Below are 14,243 nucleotides of genomic sequence, written 5' to 3'. Positions count from 1 at the left end.
ATGGGAATTCGGTTTCGATTTTTCGTGATCCTTGAAATATTCATTAACTAATACACCTGATTAGTGAACCAATGATTTGTGTGGGACTGATTTTTCTAATTTTTGGAAATTTTTGCTTCATTAATTTAAAGAATTAAACGGTAGTAAACTAGGTGCAAAAAGTACCCAGTGTCAGTGTTGTACATTGTATAACAAAGGTTACTTCCCTTTGAATTTGAAATGACACTGCCCTTTTTAATTTAAACATCAAAAAGAAGACAACACCTTGTTTCATGTATTTCCAGACTTATGCATCCCCCATTAAATGCACAGTTTTAAAATTTGTGTAAATTAATCTATAGATGGTCACGCAAAATTTTTACTTCCCCAAATACAACCTTAATTCAGAAAAATTCATTCCAGTACATGTATATCCCGAAACCTGATAGTAGTGACCGCATCATTCCTCATTACTGTAAAGATTTTCCGAGAACATTAATATATCACTTAATTGAATAATTCGCTGGTAGCGTAAATAATAAAAACAATGAACTACAGTGTACATGTACGTGTATAATATTATTATGGCGAGACTTGAAGGAGTTACCATAGATCAAGGATAGAATTAACCAATAAAGTGATAAATAATAGTACTTCATTATTGCCTCCTTTTAGCATTTCTATCAAGTATGCCTTCATGATCACTTGATGTAACTAAGGGTAATATTTAATTGTTGGGAGTCAGGTTGGGAGTCAGGGTGGCTTAGTGGTTATCGAGCGGCAATGCTATCCCATCTCTGGACTTCTAACTTTGAATCTCTAAGGCTCACTTACAATGGCTTCTCGGAACATAAGCACTTCATGCTGGAAAGTCCACTTGAAATATTTCGTGGTTGCTAGAATAAAGTGGGGGTGCAATATTTTAGTTCATAACGTGGGCAAAGAGCACGAAGTATCAATTTACTTGGTTTAGTTCTCACAAGATTCGGCCTTACATTTCTTTTCAAGACTGGTTGTAGTTGCTTTGCCGCCATTGCAGATTTCATCAAACTGAACCTGAGAGCATATGTGTGCTTAGTATGGGAAGAATCGACAATATGACATCAACAATTGGCCATTTTGTAACCCCAAATGGTTCTACTTTCAGTGTTTCTTATTTAAAATGATAAACAAATGTGATTTATCAGCAAAAAACATTGTTTTGCGTTTACATGTACGTTTTCACGAGAACAGCAAATCCACACGACTTTCGTAGTCGACGATCCCTGGACGTTCAAGCTAGTTCGCGCCAGCGCAGAACATTCGTGTGCGAAACTTTTACTTCTGGCAGTCATCATCCTGCCAATCCTTCCATTTTGTCATCTATGCTTAAGTTTCCTATAGACTCTTAAATAGACAACTGAAAAATTGAGGTGGCTGCATGGTATTACACAAGAGAGAGACTCTACAAGATAGAGAATGCTGCATGTAGCAGCTGTGAAATCTTGCAACATTAACGCCATCAATACTATCACAATCACCACCCTTGTTATACTTACATGTATTAGGGTGATGATGATGATGGTGATTTATTTTTGTATTATTATTACTATTATTATTATTATTATTATTATGACTGTTACTATTTATTTTATTTTATTTATTATTATTATTATTATTGTCTCAATTTGCTTTAAAGGGGCTGTGTCACGTAATGTAGCCAAATTCAGCAACTTAATACTGGCATCCAAATCGATCGGAACAAAAAAACACTACTTGGAACATTGAAGGAAGGTTGGGATAACACAGCAAATACAAAGGGAGGCAGGATTGGGCAAAAATTGAAGATGATTAAAATGGATAATCATTGTGATTGGTGTTTTTGAAAACTGTTCGACCTAAAAGTTTTTCAAAATTGATCTCTGTTGTTTGTAACTCTAATTTTTATGTTATGCTTTGGTTTGTGCTGTTTAAAAGTAATTTCTGAGTTAAAGGGGCAAGTAAATGACTAAATGACACAAAATGTCTTACAAAGCCTCTCGTTTTTATCTAGAAAAACCCACAATTGTTGAATTTGAGAAATAGCCCCTTGAGCTTGAAGATTTTTGAGAGGCCTTAAGAAATAAAATACACTTGGCAAAGGTTTGCTTATTTTATACGCTACCAGTATTAAGGAAGAAATTCACAGCCAACCGTAGTGATAATTCGTGGAGTAACCTACAGCGTAACTATCCTATTCATCAGTCACCTTCTCTGTCTTATTATCATTTTTGTCTATATAATTAAGGTACCCCCTCTTGCGCAAGAGGACCTGCGCCACATTCGCAAGCACAGTCCTCGACAAGGCTTCAGCGGAGTACGTCTGAAGGACCAGCACCTGTAAGATATGTTAACTTTTTGGCTTATGGTGGCTACTCAGTGGAAATTCTTGGTGGCAAACATTTCAAGGCACCAGACGGAGAGTTTGTGGAAGTGAAGAGTGGCACTCAGTACAAAATACATGTAAAAAATTTGCGTCCTTATGGTAAGGTTAACATCAACAACAACAACAACAACAATTTTTTTTTGTATTTACACTCGCTCATTCAAGAACTAATAATATACCTGACAAATTACTCCATTCTGATTAGCTAAAAGAAATGCAGTTTTCAGGTAACATTAAGTGCAGAAAAGAGGTAAATAAGTGCAACAAATGCAAGAAGTAATAAACCAAGCAAATGTTCTGATTGGGGTGCAGGGATGGTGCAGTGGTGAGAGCACTCGCTTCCCACCAATGTGGCTCGGGTTCGATTCCCAGACTCAGCGTCGTATGTGGGTTGAGTTTGTTGGTTCTCTACTCTGCACTGAGAGGTTTTTCTGCGGGTACTCTGGTTTTCCTCTCTCCTCAAAAACCAAAATTAGATTTGATTTGCGTTAACTTGTTAATTTTAATTTACAGTGTCCTCGATTAGTGCTCTGCGGCACTAGAAGATTAGACACTTAAATAAAGTTCCTTTCCTTTCAATGAGGAAACAAAGTCAGAGATACATGCAGCCAATCAAATGTGAGCCCTGGATGGCTCAATTTTTGCGTGATTGCATAATATGCATGCATTGCTTCTGCTTAACCATCTGAAATGTTTTCATGTATACTATTAATAAGTAATTACATGATTTTTCCAGTGCAATTTGGATTCAATGAGCACTTGGAATTTTTTTCAAAGACTACAAATTGCACTAGCCCGTAGGACTCGTAAGGCTTTTGCAATTTTTTCGTCTTTGAAAATATGTACTCATGCTTATTTGTTCCAATTTATTGCAAAAGAAATCATGTGATTACCCATACAAATGCAAAAAGGGTCATGCTAAGAATTATTAAAAGAAACAAAGAGAGTGAAGGCTACCTACAATAACCATAAAGGCTTATCGTGATAGGTAGCCTGTTAAGAATGGGTGAACTGTACTCAACAGAATATCTCATTTCTGATTGGTCAATGACTGAAGCATAAATAGATTTTAGAGTGTAACGCGGAAGTTGCTGTGGAAACAAAGCAATGGGGTAATTTCTCTTGCATTGTGTGATTTATGGTCACTTGTGATGTTTTGAAAGTTTTCAAATTGCACGAGGCGTAGGCGAGTGCAATTTGAAAACTCAAGACATCACGAGTGAGGTATTTTGAAAACTTTAAAAAAATCACTTGTGGTCATACATTTTAAATCATGGAATGCACTCGTATTTTTATACGATTTCCAATTCTAATTGGGTCGTTAAAAGGTTGGATGCAATTGAATTGAATTGGATGAACAAGACAACATGCCATGACTCGAACAAATATACATGTAGCACAGGGACAGGGGAGGTTAGAAGAAAACTACCTTATCCTATAAGCATTACTTAACTGTTGTTTTAATTTCATTTTGAAAGCAAACAAATTGAATGACTGGAGAGATTGATCAGTTTCATTCCAAATTTTAGTTCCCTTGAATCGCATCCTAAACTTGCTCTGCAGGCAGCAGGTTAACTGGACAATATTGCAGAACCCTTGCAGCATAATTTCGTAAATACGACAAAAGGAAAGTCCACTTTAAATTGTGTGGTGACTAACTCATTAAGATGTTGATGGCCATCTTGGTTGAAAACCATGTGTTACGTCAGGCCAGCGCTGATACTGGGCTGTGTGACCATGTCATCAACTATTTTTGACTTTTATGTAAGATGTTCGAGAATTGTCATAGAGAAATCAAAAATTTCTTACCCATTCCAAACTTTTAGGCAATCACAGGCTATGAGAAAGGAGCCTTAATATTTGAGAATTCAACGCCGACTTGCCAAGATCCTAATGCCTATTTTCATCCTTGCAAGGATCTCAGATCTTACAGGACTTAAGTTAAATCACGATGATAAGGACATCCGAGGATTGTCGAAAGTCTTTGATGGTCATTTCTCAAGCGTTTTTTTTTTACATTTTGTCGACAATTCAAGTTAAAAGAGAATGTCACAGTGGGTCTGGGTCATTTTGCGTCGCATTGATTGATAGACTCCCACAATATTTAAAGACAATTCAAGTGTGTGAAAATTTACTTAATCAACCTTTTAAGAAGAATTTTAATTTTTTTATCGTTGAAGGTTGTAATTTGGATATTTCTATTGACGGCTATGACGTTGGAGGTTGGGTTGTGGATGGCGGGCAGGAAATAACAATAGAAAGGTCTGCTTATGAAGCCAAAAAATTCACCTTCTACCGCGTAAAAAGGGCACCTAAGAAGGCAGGCATTGAGTCGGGACAAGATGAAAACGGCTTGATAAAGTGCGTGTTTTCACCAGAAGCTGACGTATCACGGTAGGTTACTTCTCTATAGTGTTTTGGTGTGAATTTTGGAAGTTTTGTTTCTTGTTCAGTTAACATTGTATACTGACATATTTCTGTTTGACAAGATGTTTGTAATGTGCTGGCTAACAAGTAGTACAAGATATTTATAGAGAATGGATAATGATATAACAAACTGTTCCTGTCAGTGAAACAATTCTATTCAAGACCTGACGTTTCGGCACTCCTGCCTATTGTCTTTTTGAGAGGTGATCTAAAGCTGTCACACGAGTCCTTTTTTATGGTCAGTAAAAATGAATGCTTTATGAACGGTTATGTGAACTGTAACCTACCTTATTCTTTTCAATATAGGACGAAACTGATGATGGATGAATATGAGAGGTAAATATGATAGCTGTTATGGAGATAGAAAGTAAGAAAATTAATGTGCCCCATTAATTAACAATTCTTTTGTTGTGAGTAATAGTTTTAGTACCGGTATACCTCACACGAGCTGAATAACTAACCGACAAGAAACCTACTTACCAGAATGATTAGGACTACATAAAGCCATTTTGTTTCTATTTTGTTCTTCGGTTGCAGGTTGCTCAGTTAGCGTTTGCTCAGGTTGCGTTTGCTTGCTTGTCGCCTCCCAGTTAACAGTCAGAACACCCGAAAACGCAGTGTTCATTTTTGTAGTGTATACATGACGTATCACTGTAGGTTACTTCTCTATAGTTTTTTGGTGTGAATTTTGGAAGTTTTGTTTCTTGTTCAGGTAACATTCTATACTGACATATTTCTGTTTGACAAGATGTTTGTAATGTGCTGGCTAACAAGTAGTAAAAGATATTTTATAGAGAATGGATAATGATATAACAAATTGTTTCTGTCAGTGAAACAATTCTATTCAAGACCTGACGTTTCGGCACTCCTGCCTATTGTCTTTTTGAGCGGTGATCTAAAGCTGTCACACGAGTCCTTTTTTATGCTCAGTAAAAATGAATGCTTTATGAACGGTTATGTGAACTGTAACCTCCCTTATTCTTTTCAATATAGGATGACACTGATGATGGAAAAACATGAGAGGTAAATTTGATAGCTGTTATGGAGATAGAAAGAGAGAAAATTAATGTGCCCCATTAACTAACAATTTTTTTGTTGTGAGTAATAGTTTTAGCACCGGTATACCTCACACGAGCTGCATGAATAACTAACCGACAAGAAACCTACTTACCAGAATGATTAGGACTACATAATGCCGTTTTTTTTCAATTTTTTTCTTCGGTTGCAGGTTGCTCAGTTAGCGTTTGGTCAGGTTGCGTTTACTTGCTTGTCGCCTCCCAATTAACAGTCAGAACACCCAAAAACGTAGTGCATACATGACGTATGACTGTAGTTTACTTCTCTATAGTTTTTTTGGTGTGAATTTTGGAAGTTTTGTCTGTTTTTCAGTTAATATTCTATACTGACATATTTCTGTTTGACAAGATTTTTGTAATGTGGGGGCTAACAAGTAGTAAATGATATTTTATAGAGAATGGACAATGATATAACAAACTGTTCCTGTCAGTCAAACATAGTTTGACGCTATACTGTGGCTTAAAAAAATTCCATTCAAGACCTTACGTTTCGGCACTCCTGCTTATTGTCTTTTTGAGAGGTGATCTAAAGCTGTCACATGAGTCCTTTTTTATGCTCAGTAAAAATGAATGCTTTGTGAACGGTTATGTGAACTGAAACCTCCCTTATTCTTTTCAATATACAGTATGATGAAACTAAAAGTGAAAAAAGATGAGAGGTAAATATGATAGCTGTTATGGAGATAGAAAGTAAGAAAATTAATGTGCCCCATTAACTAACAATTTTTTTGTTGTGAGTAATAGTTTTAGCACCGGTATACCTCACACGAGCTGCATGAATAACTAACCGACAAGAAACCTACTTACCAGAATGATTAGGACTACATAATGCCGTTTTTTTTCAATTTTTTTCTTAGGTTGCAGGTTGCTCAGTTAGCGTTTGGTCAGGTTGCGTTTGCTTGCTTGTCGCCTCCCAGTTAACAGTCAGAACACCCGAAAACGCAGTGTTAATTTTTGTAGTGTATACATGACGTATCACTGTAGGTTATTTCTCTACAGTTTTTTGGTGTGAATTTTGGAAGTTTTGTTTCTTGTTCAGGTAACATTCTATACTGACATATTTCTGTTTGACAAGATGTTTGTAATGTGCTGGCTAACAAGTAGTAAAAGATATTTTATAGAGAATGGATAATGATATAACAAATTGTTTCTGTCAGTGAAACAATTCTATTCAAGACCTGACGTTTCGGCACTCCTGCCTATTGTCTTTTTGAGCGGTGATCTAAAGCTGTCACACGAGTCCTTTTTTATGCTCAGTAAAAATGAATGCTTTATGAACGGTTATGTGAACTGTAACCTCCCTTATTCTTTTCAATATAGGATGACACTGATGATGGAAAAACATGAGAGGTAAATTTGATAGCTGTTATGGAGATAGAAAGAGAGAAAATTAATGTGCCCCATTAACTAACAATTTTTTTGTTGTGAGTAATAGTTTTAGCACTGGTATACCTCACACGAGCTGAATAACTAACCGACAAGAAACCTACTTACCAGAATGATTAGGACTACATAATGCCGTTTTGTTTCAATTTTTTCTTTGGTTGCAGGTTGCTCAGTTAGCGTTTGCTCAGGTTGCGTTTGCTCAGGTTGCGTTTGCTTGCTTGTCGCCTCCCAATTAACAGTCAGAACACCCAAAAACGCAGTGCATACATGACGTATGACTGTAGTTTACTTCTCTATAGTTTTTTTGGTGTGAATTTTGGAAGTTTTGTCTGTTTTTCAGTTAATATTCTATACTGACATATTTCTGTTTGACAAGATTTTTGTAATGTGGGGGCTAACAAGTAGTAAATGATATTTTATAGAGAATGGACAATGATATAACAAACTGTTCCTGTCAGTCAAACATAGTTTGACGCTATACTGTGGCTTAAAAAAATTCCATTCAAGACCTTACGTTTCGGCACTCCTGCTTATTGTCTTTTTGAGAGGTGATCTAAAGCTGTCACATGAGTCCTTTTTTATGCTCAGTAAAAATGAATGCTTTGTGAACGGTTATGTGAACTGAAACCTATCTTATTCGTTTCAATGTAGGCAAGTGAGGATGCAACAATGTCAGCGTAAGTTCATGTTGTAGAGAATCAACTTTGTTCGTCATGGTTTTCTAGACAGAGCGTGCATGGAATCATCAAAGTTCCTGCATTCGAGGCAGCGACGTGTGAAGTGTTTTTTTTTATAAACTCCACCAGTGAGAGAGCTGTCAGAAGTAATTTTTTTTGGTTGTGTTCCCACAAATCAGATAAGTTCCAATATCGAGAAATTTTTCATTTGCAAAACTCTTAGCATAAGAGGGCTGCTGACTAAGGTGCCAGTCGAAGACTGTTAATTATGTATGATAACTTGTGCAAGGGTAAACTTATTATCAATTGTGTATTATTTTATGTAGTTTCAAAAAGAGAGGAAGAATATGACCTTAAAGGCAAGCTGTTAAATATATTAAGGACGATGCTTCACTGGCGAAAAATGTCTGATTGGTCGAAGCCTTGTCATGTGACTTCAATAGCTCAAATCAAACACATAAAAGCTAACCTTTAACAGGCCTAATTAGGACTAAAGAAAAGTTTCTAGGCCTAAGGTTAGCTTTTTTTTATGTTTGGGATACTTTCTGTAGAGATATTCTAAATGTTAATCTAAATGCAAATGAGAAGTTGGCTTGACACGAAGTACTAGCCCTTTATCCGATCTCCGTCGATTAAAAAAAAAAACCTTTTTCAGGCCAGTAAAACGGACAAATGTTTTGACTGCATAGTGCGTTTTTATGCCAGCGAGATTCTCTTTTTAGTTGTGGCCCACCGTACTTTTTAGCCAACAGTGCTACGAGGGAAATTTCTCAACAATTTCAAGGTCAACGCGAGTCTAGTTTGCTGTGACAATGTTTGAGTGGAAATTTGTTTGTGGAGCTTACCAGCTAATGGATTACGATCTTGATTTCAATTTCATGCATTTATCTTTTAAAAAGTGGAACAAAAAAGATACCACTAAATTTCCAAATGGTTTCTATTCCAACTAAATTTTTACACACTGTTTCCGCGGGGGCCCGCATCTAACAGAAAATGTTAAGATTTTCGCATTGTTTTTCAAAATTAAGTTGTTAAAATTGCCATTCAAGTGGTCCATTGAGGAAAATTTATCAAGACCGAGGGGAAAATCTAGAAATGTATTTCAGTCATTCAAAAATAAATTTTAAAGTGAATTTAGCAGTAATAATAACCAAAATCATACTTAACATGTCATAGCACCTCATATTGGGTACACTAGAAGGGAAACCTTTTAGTTGCAATAATATTATATTTTGTTATAGTTGTTCCAAGCAAAATGCCAATTGTTTGCTTTTTTCCAAATTATAGAAATAAACATAGATTAGGTTAACTCTGAATAGCCAAAACAACAATATTCTAAGTTGAGAATTTGATTCCAGCTTACTAGCAGGGAGAATTTTACTGTAACAAAATATTACTACAGCTAATAATACGCTTTCACCACATTGTAGTGGGTTAATGTGACAACAAAAAATACTTAATCAGGAATTGATTTTACCTTCCAGCAATAAAACAGCAGGAGGATATAAAATTATGTATCTTCAAAGTTTAGAAAACTTGTTGAAGGTGATCATTCAGTGCCACCCTCCAAAACGTTTCACAAATTTCACGCTCATGGCTTCTGATAGGATGCGGAAAAAAATTAAAGATTATGCGGAAATTTTTGGCCATATTATGCGGAAACATGCGTTGATTATGCGGAAACTTAAACAAGTTATAAAACTAATAATTAGGCCCGTCCAATGTATTTACATGCTTACGGTAAATCCGTAATCGAAATTGCAACCAATACAATCGCATTTGTGACTGAATTTTTGCCCTTTGTGATTAAATTACATGGAGGAGTCATCAATTTGCGACCAGCTTTCACCGTTGAAATAAAAGGGTTAGCAGTTGGGATTTTCCCGCAACTTTTGGTAAAATAAATAAAGCGATAAAAAATTATTTTGTTTCTCATCATGAATTTTGTTTCAATTTAAAGATAATGGAGCAAAATTGTAATACCTTTGGAGCGCGATCCATTCCCTCGATCACTGACTTAAAGTGCGTTTGATTCACTGTATTCCGGAATAAGAATACGTGAAGTGATGAATTCAAAACGGTATGTCTGGCGTTTTGAAGCAACAAGGATAATAAAGATATGTTAAAATAGCATTTTAGCAGGTGTTCGACATTTTTAATGTGCATCTCCGTAAAAACGAAGCTTAAGGATTTCTAACTTGTATTCCATGTAATCCTATTCCGGAATACGGTCAATCGAACGCGCCCTTAGTTTCTTATCAGCTACGTCATTTGCTGAAGTGTAACTGTTTCTCGTCCAATGGAAAGCATTGTCAGAAAAAAAAACAAGTGTCCAGGCTCATTGGCGAAAAAATGCGCGGAAACTGCTTACGAAATGGTGTGTTTTCTTCAATGTTCAGGAAAATAAACGTTTCAAAACAGTCAATTTCTTCGGCTTTTATGTTTTTGAGGATGTTAAGGAGCTGCTTTATCACTAATATCAGATATTTCTTCTGTCTTTTGCGGAAAATATGGGAATTATGCGGAAGATGCGGATTTCAGTGAATTATGCGGATCCGCATCGCCGCATCCTGTCAGATCCCATGCACGCTGGCCTACTAAGTACTTCTGGTACAACAAATTATTTAACCTCTCTTTGCGGACTCTGGTTGCAACACAGCTGCTTCAATAATTTTAATCCCCTTGCATTAGATTTAACTTTAAAGAAACCATAACTTCATATTTCTGTAATAATCGTTCAAAAACATTCAGCAAAAGCATACAAAGCTACATTTGAAAGGGGCATAATCCCATGTTGCAGTTTTCTGGAGAAGACTTCACAGAAATAACTCCTGTTACCTTTCCATATGTAAAGAGGTCCCATGATTCATGAGTCAATTAGTCAATGAGACTCACAGTCAATATAGCAATAATTTATTGATCAAGCCTAAGCCCTCGTTTCAGTGATTAGGCCTAAGCACTCTCTGAAATTTTAGCTTTCATTTTATGGGTTAGGGTAACTGCACTAACCTATTGACTCATATATACTTAAGACTCATATGTAAAAAATATTTCAACATTAGATGCAATGAATTTTTAGCAATTGCTGTAAATAATAGTAATCATTCCTACCATTTCAAAGGATGAATAAACTAAAGTTGAATGCAGTAAGTGTAAGAAGTAAAAAAAGTGGTCCAATTTATTTAAGCTGTATTCAATTTCCATCCTTGCTTTAGTCCCTGGATAGTGTTAAACACTGGTGGTGAAGTGAACAAACTACCCCAAGGGGGATTCCCTTACAAAAATGACTGTTGTTCTTGTTGTTCCTTTTTGGAGAAAAATCTGTGGATTTGTACTGCTTATGCTACTGAGACCAAACAGCTGGCAGAGTTGCTGCAGTACATTTAAGGCTATCAATCTGAAAAATGAATGGAACTGTAGAACAATTTGGTAAGCGAGCAAACAGCTTTTACTTACATGTATGAATTATAAAATGCCAGTCATTTGTCAATTTAGAACTGGTTCCTCTAAGGGGTCAGATTTCTTTAGCCTGCATACACAAAACAAGATTCTGTTACCTTTAAGGGCTGTTTTTTTTTTTTTTAAAAGACCCCTCCTGAGCAAAATGCATCCTCATGTTGGGATTCTCATTGATTTAATGACTTTTATGATACTATGCAAATTTGTTCTACAATAATACTCAAACAGCATAAAAATATTTTTAACCTAACTTTTTTGCAAAGTTTACTCCTTGAGCCACCAGCTTCAACTTTGATACTTTGTTCCAAAAGCCAAAGCATTTGTATAGCAATGGTGGAGGTGATGACTAATCACTTTGTTTTGGTTCAAATGAAGAAAAAGAAAGTCAAAGTAATGATCGCACTTTAATTGACGCTTTCACCCCTACACCGGCCATACTTAGTATTTTACTCTGTCTAAAGCCAGAGTATTTTGCTTTGTCTAACACCAGACAATTTTACTCGTCAATGGGGAACCCCATGAAGTCAACAGTCTTACAGTACTTCTCAAAACAAAGAAAAAATGAATTCTGTGGACTTAAACATTCCCAAATAGAAATGGCGTATATTCCAAATATGGTTACGTAAACTCTTAAGATTTAAATTACCTGCTTCAGGAACTTCGAATGAATATTTTGAATATTTTTCCTGAACTCCTGCAAACTATGTTCACTTTTTAATGGTTTGCCCTTTAAAAGTAACATTCAGAAATAATGCAAATACAACTGAGGCTGTTTTGCATTATCTACAAGACAAGACAACAATATCCTTTATTCAAACACAATCAATATTAAAGCAATAATGCATGCTTGTGGGGCCATGTGCTAACTATAATAAAGATACACTACAGAAAATAAAAGCTTAAAACTATGTGACAAACATAGGATATCTACACATAAGGGATAGGAGAAATAAATCAATTGCTATCCAAAGATCATATTGCAAATACACCAAATGGTAACTGTTGATTGACAATTGCAAGTTCCTTGTGCAAAATGGTAGAGCATGTTTGAAGTCCAGCAGGACCAAGATGAGAAGTTATTGTAAAAACTTTAAACATATTTTTTACCAAAGTTATTTTCCTGCCATCAAATCCAATGAGACCTTATGCATGGGACACTGTTTCTAGCTGCAGCTCCAAATCACATAATATAGTAATAAATTTTGCCATCTAAGAAAAAACCAAACATGTGGGGGGTAACCAAAAAAAGTCCAAGGCAATAAAGCTTCCTTTCAGCCTTTTCAGGACCAACTATCCACTGTCGACCATACTTGACTCAAAACAGAATTTCCTTGATCCAACAACACATGACAGTCTCCTAAAACCAAAGTTACATCATTAATGCTACCAGAAAACAATAGTAAAAAAAACCTCAATCTATAGATACCTATATACATCTGTACCTACACTTTTGTTCTTCCAAACATTATTTTAACTAACATGGATTTTGATTTTGATTTTAAACTCAAATTGATTGCAAATCCATAACTTGGTAACTACTTGAACGCAAGGATCGTTGAGTTGTGACTGCTAAAAAGTATAATAACTTAGACCTTCACCAGAAAAGGGAATATAAATGAGCTTAAAAGCAGCTATTTAAAATATTTGATACTTGGGTTACGTTCCCAATGAGACAATCACATTCAAAATCAAATTCATATCTGATCGAATCATTGATCATTCATGTAGAGGTCCCGATCGTAAGGTGTAACGCAGAAAAAAATAACCTTCACGTTGAACAATATTGCCATTTCCCTGTCACCAGGTACAAGCCAATTCACACATGAACGGAAACCTTAGGAATCCTCCTTTCTGCACATTACAGTAACTTTTTGTACCCGGTGGCAACAAACTTTCCACATCAAAAATTGCGCAAAAAACTCACCTGTTTCGCAGCTCTTTTCCAACGAAATAAAATTTCCAGGAGCAAATTTTCCGAGGATGCTGGTTGGATTGGACTTTCAAACGACTTACAGAACATAAACGTTCTCTAAGAATACATTCCACTTGATACTGGCGTTAAAAGTAGCCTGGATCGCTCTAACAAGAACGGTAACCAACAAGCTACCGATCCGCAAAAGGCAGCCATTTTTCTGTTCATCTCGGAACAGAACTGTGCATCTCCAAAATACTCGGATTTCCTATCGCTGATGCTTACTAATGCAGGGACATTTTTGCGCGGTTAAAAACTATGCAGATAAAGTAAATCTTGGTAAGTACTCTTGATATCCAAAAAGAAAATTGGGGGTAACCATGGATTCTTTAGAGATAATTGAGCTTCAATTTGAGAAAGAACGCCATACATTGCTTTGTATTTTAGAGCTTTTTACAAATATTCTTCATGAATTATCTTTCAAAAATGCGTGGTTACGCCCAATCTTCTTTTTGGATTTCAATAACACTTGTTAAGATCTACCTTTCCTGCATAATCACAAATCGGGGCAAAAATACTTTTGAATTAGTAGGCAACGTCCTTAATGGGTGCAAATGTACGATGCCGAGGTCATTGAAAAAATGAAAAAAAATGAAAAAATGTCTCGTACTCTTAGCTTTCCAGCTTTTTTCTTTTACCTACGTTGGAGAACTTTCATTGTGCCAGGGCCACCTTTACAAAGAAATGGTTTCCTTTGGGCACTTATAAGCATGAAGTACTTTATCAAGCTCTTCATGCGTCTTTGCTGTTGTTCATTAAGTTGATTATCAATCCGCACACCAAAGTGAATCACATTTGAGTTGGATAGCTATCAATTTGCTTCACTCAACTTTGGTTTTATATTTACCTCTTATACTTTAGAA

General features: G+C 35.9%; 1 long non-coding RNA gene across 1 annotated transcript; it reads left to right on the top strand.

The window, feature by feature from the left end:
• Positions 1–2,261: 2,261 nt before the first annotated feature.
• LOC138018722 (uncharacterized) lies at positions 2,262–5,147 on the top strand. Its single transcript, XR_011126056.1, has 3 exons — positions 2,262–2,482; positions 4,564–4,777; positions 5,117–5,147. It is a non-coding gene; the product is annotated as an uncharacterized lncRNA (long non-coding RNA).
• Positions 5,148–14,243: the final 9,096 nt, after the last annotated feature.

This window comes from Montipora capricornis, chromosome 10, assembly GCF_036669925.1.
Source record: "Montipora capricornis isolate CH-2021 chromosome 10, ASM3666992v2, whole genome shotgun sequence".
Classification (NCBI taxonomy): Eukaryota; Metazoa; Cnidaria; class Anthozoa; order Scleractinia; family Acroporidae; genus Montipora; species Montipora capricornis.
The sequence above is the reverse complement of the archived record's forward strand: the minus strand, read 5'-3'. Positions and strand labels throughout refer to the sequence as shown.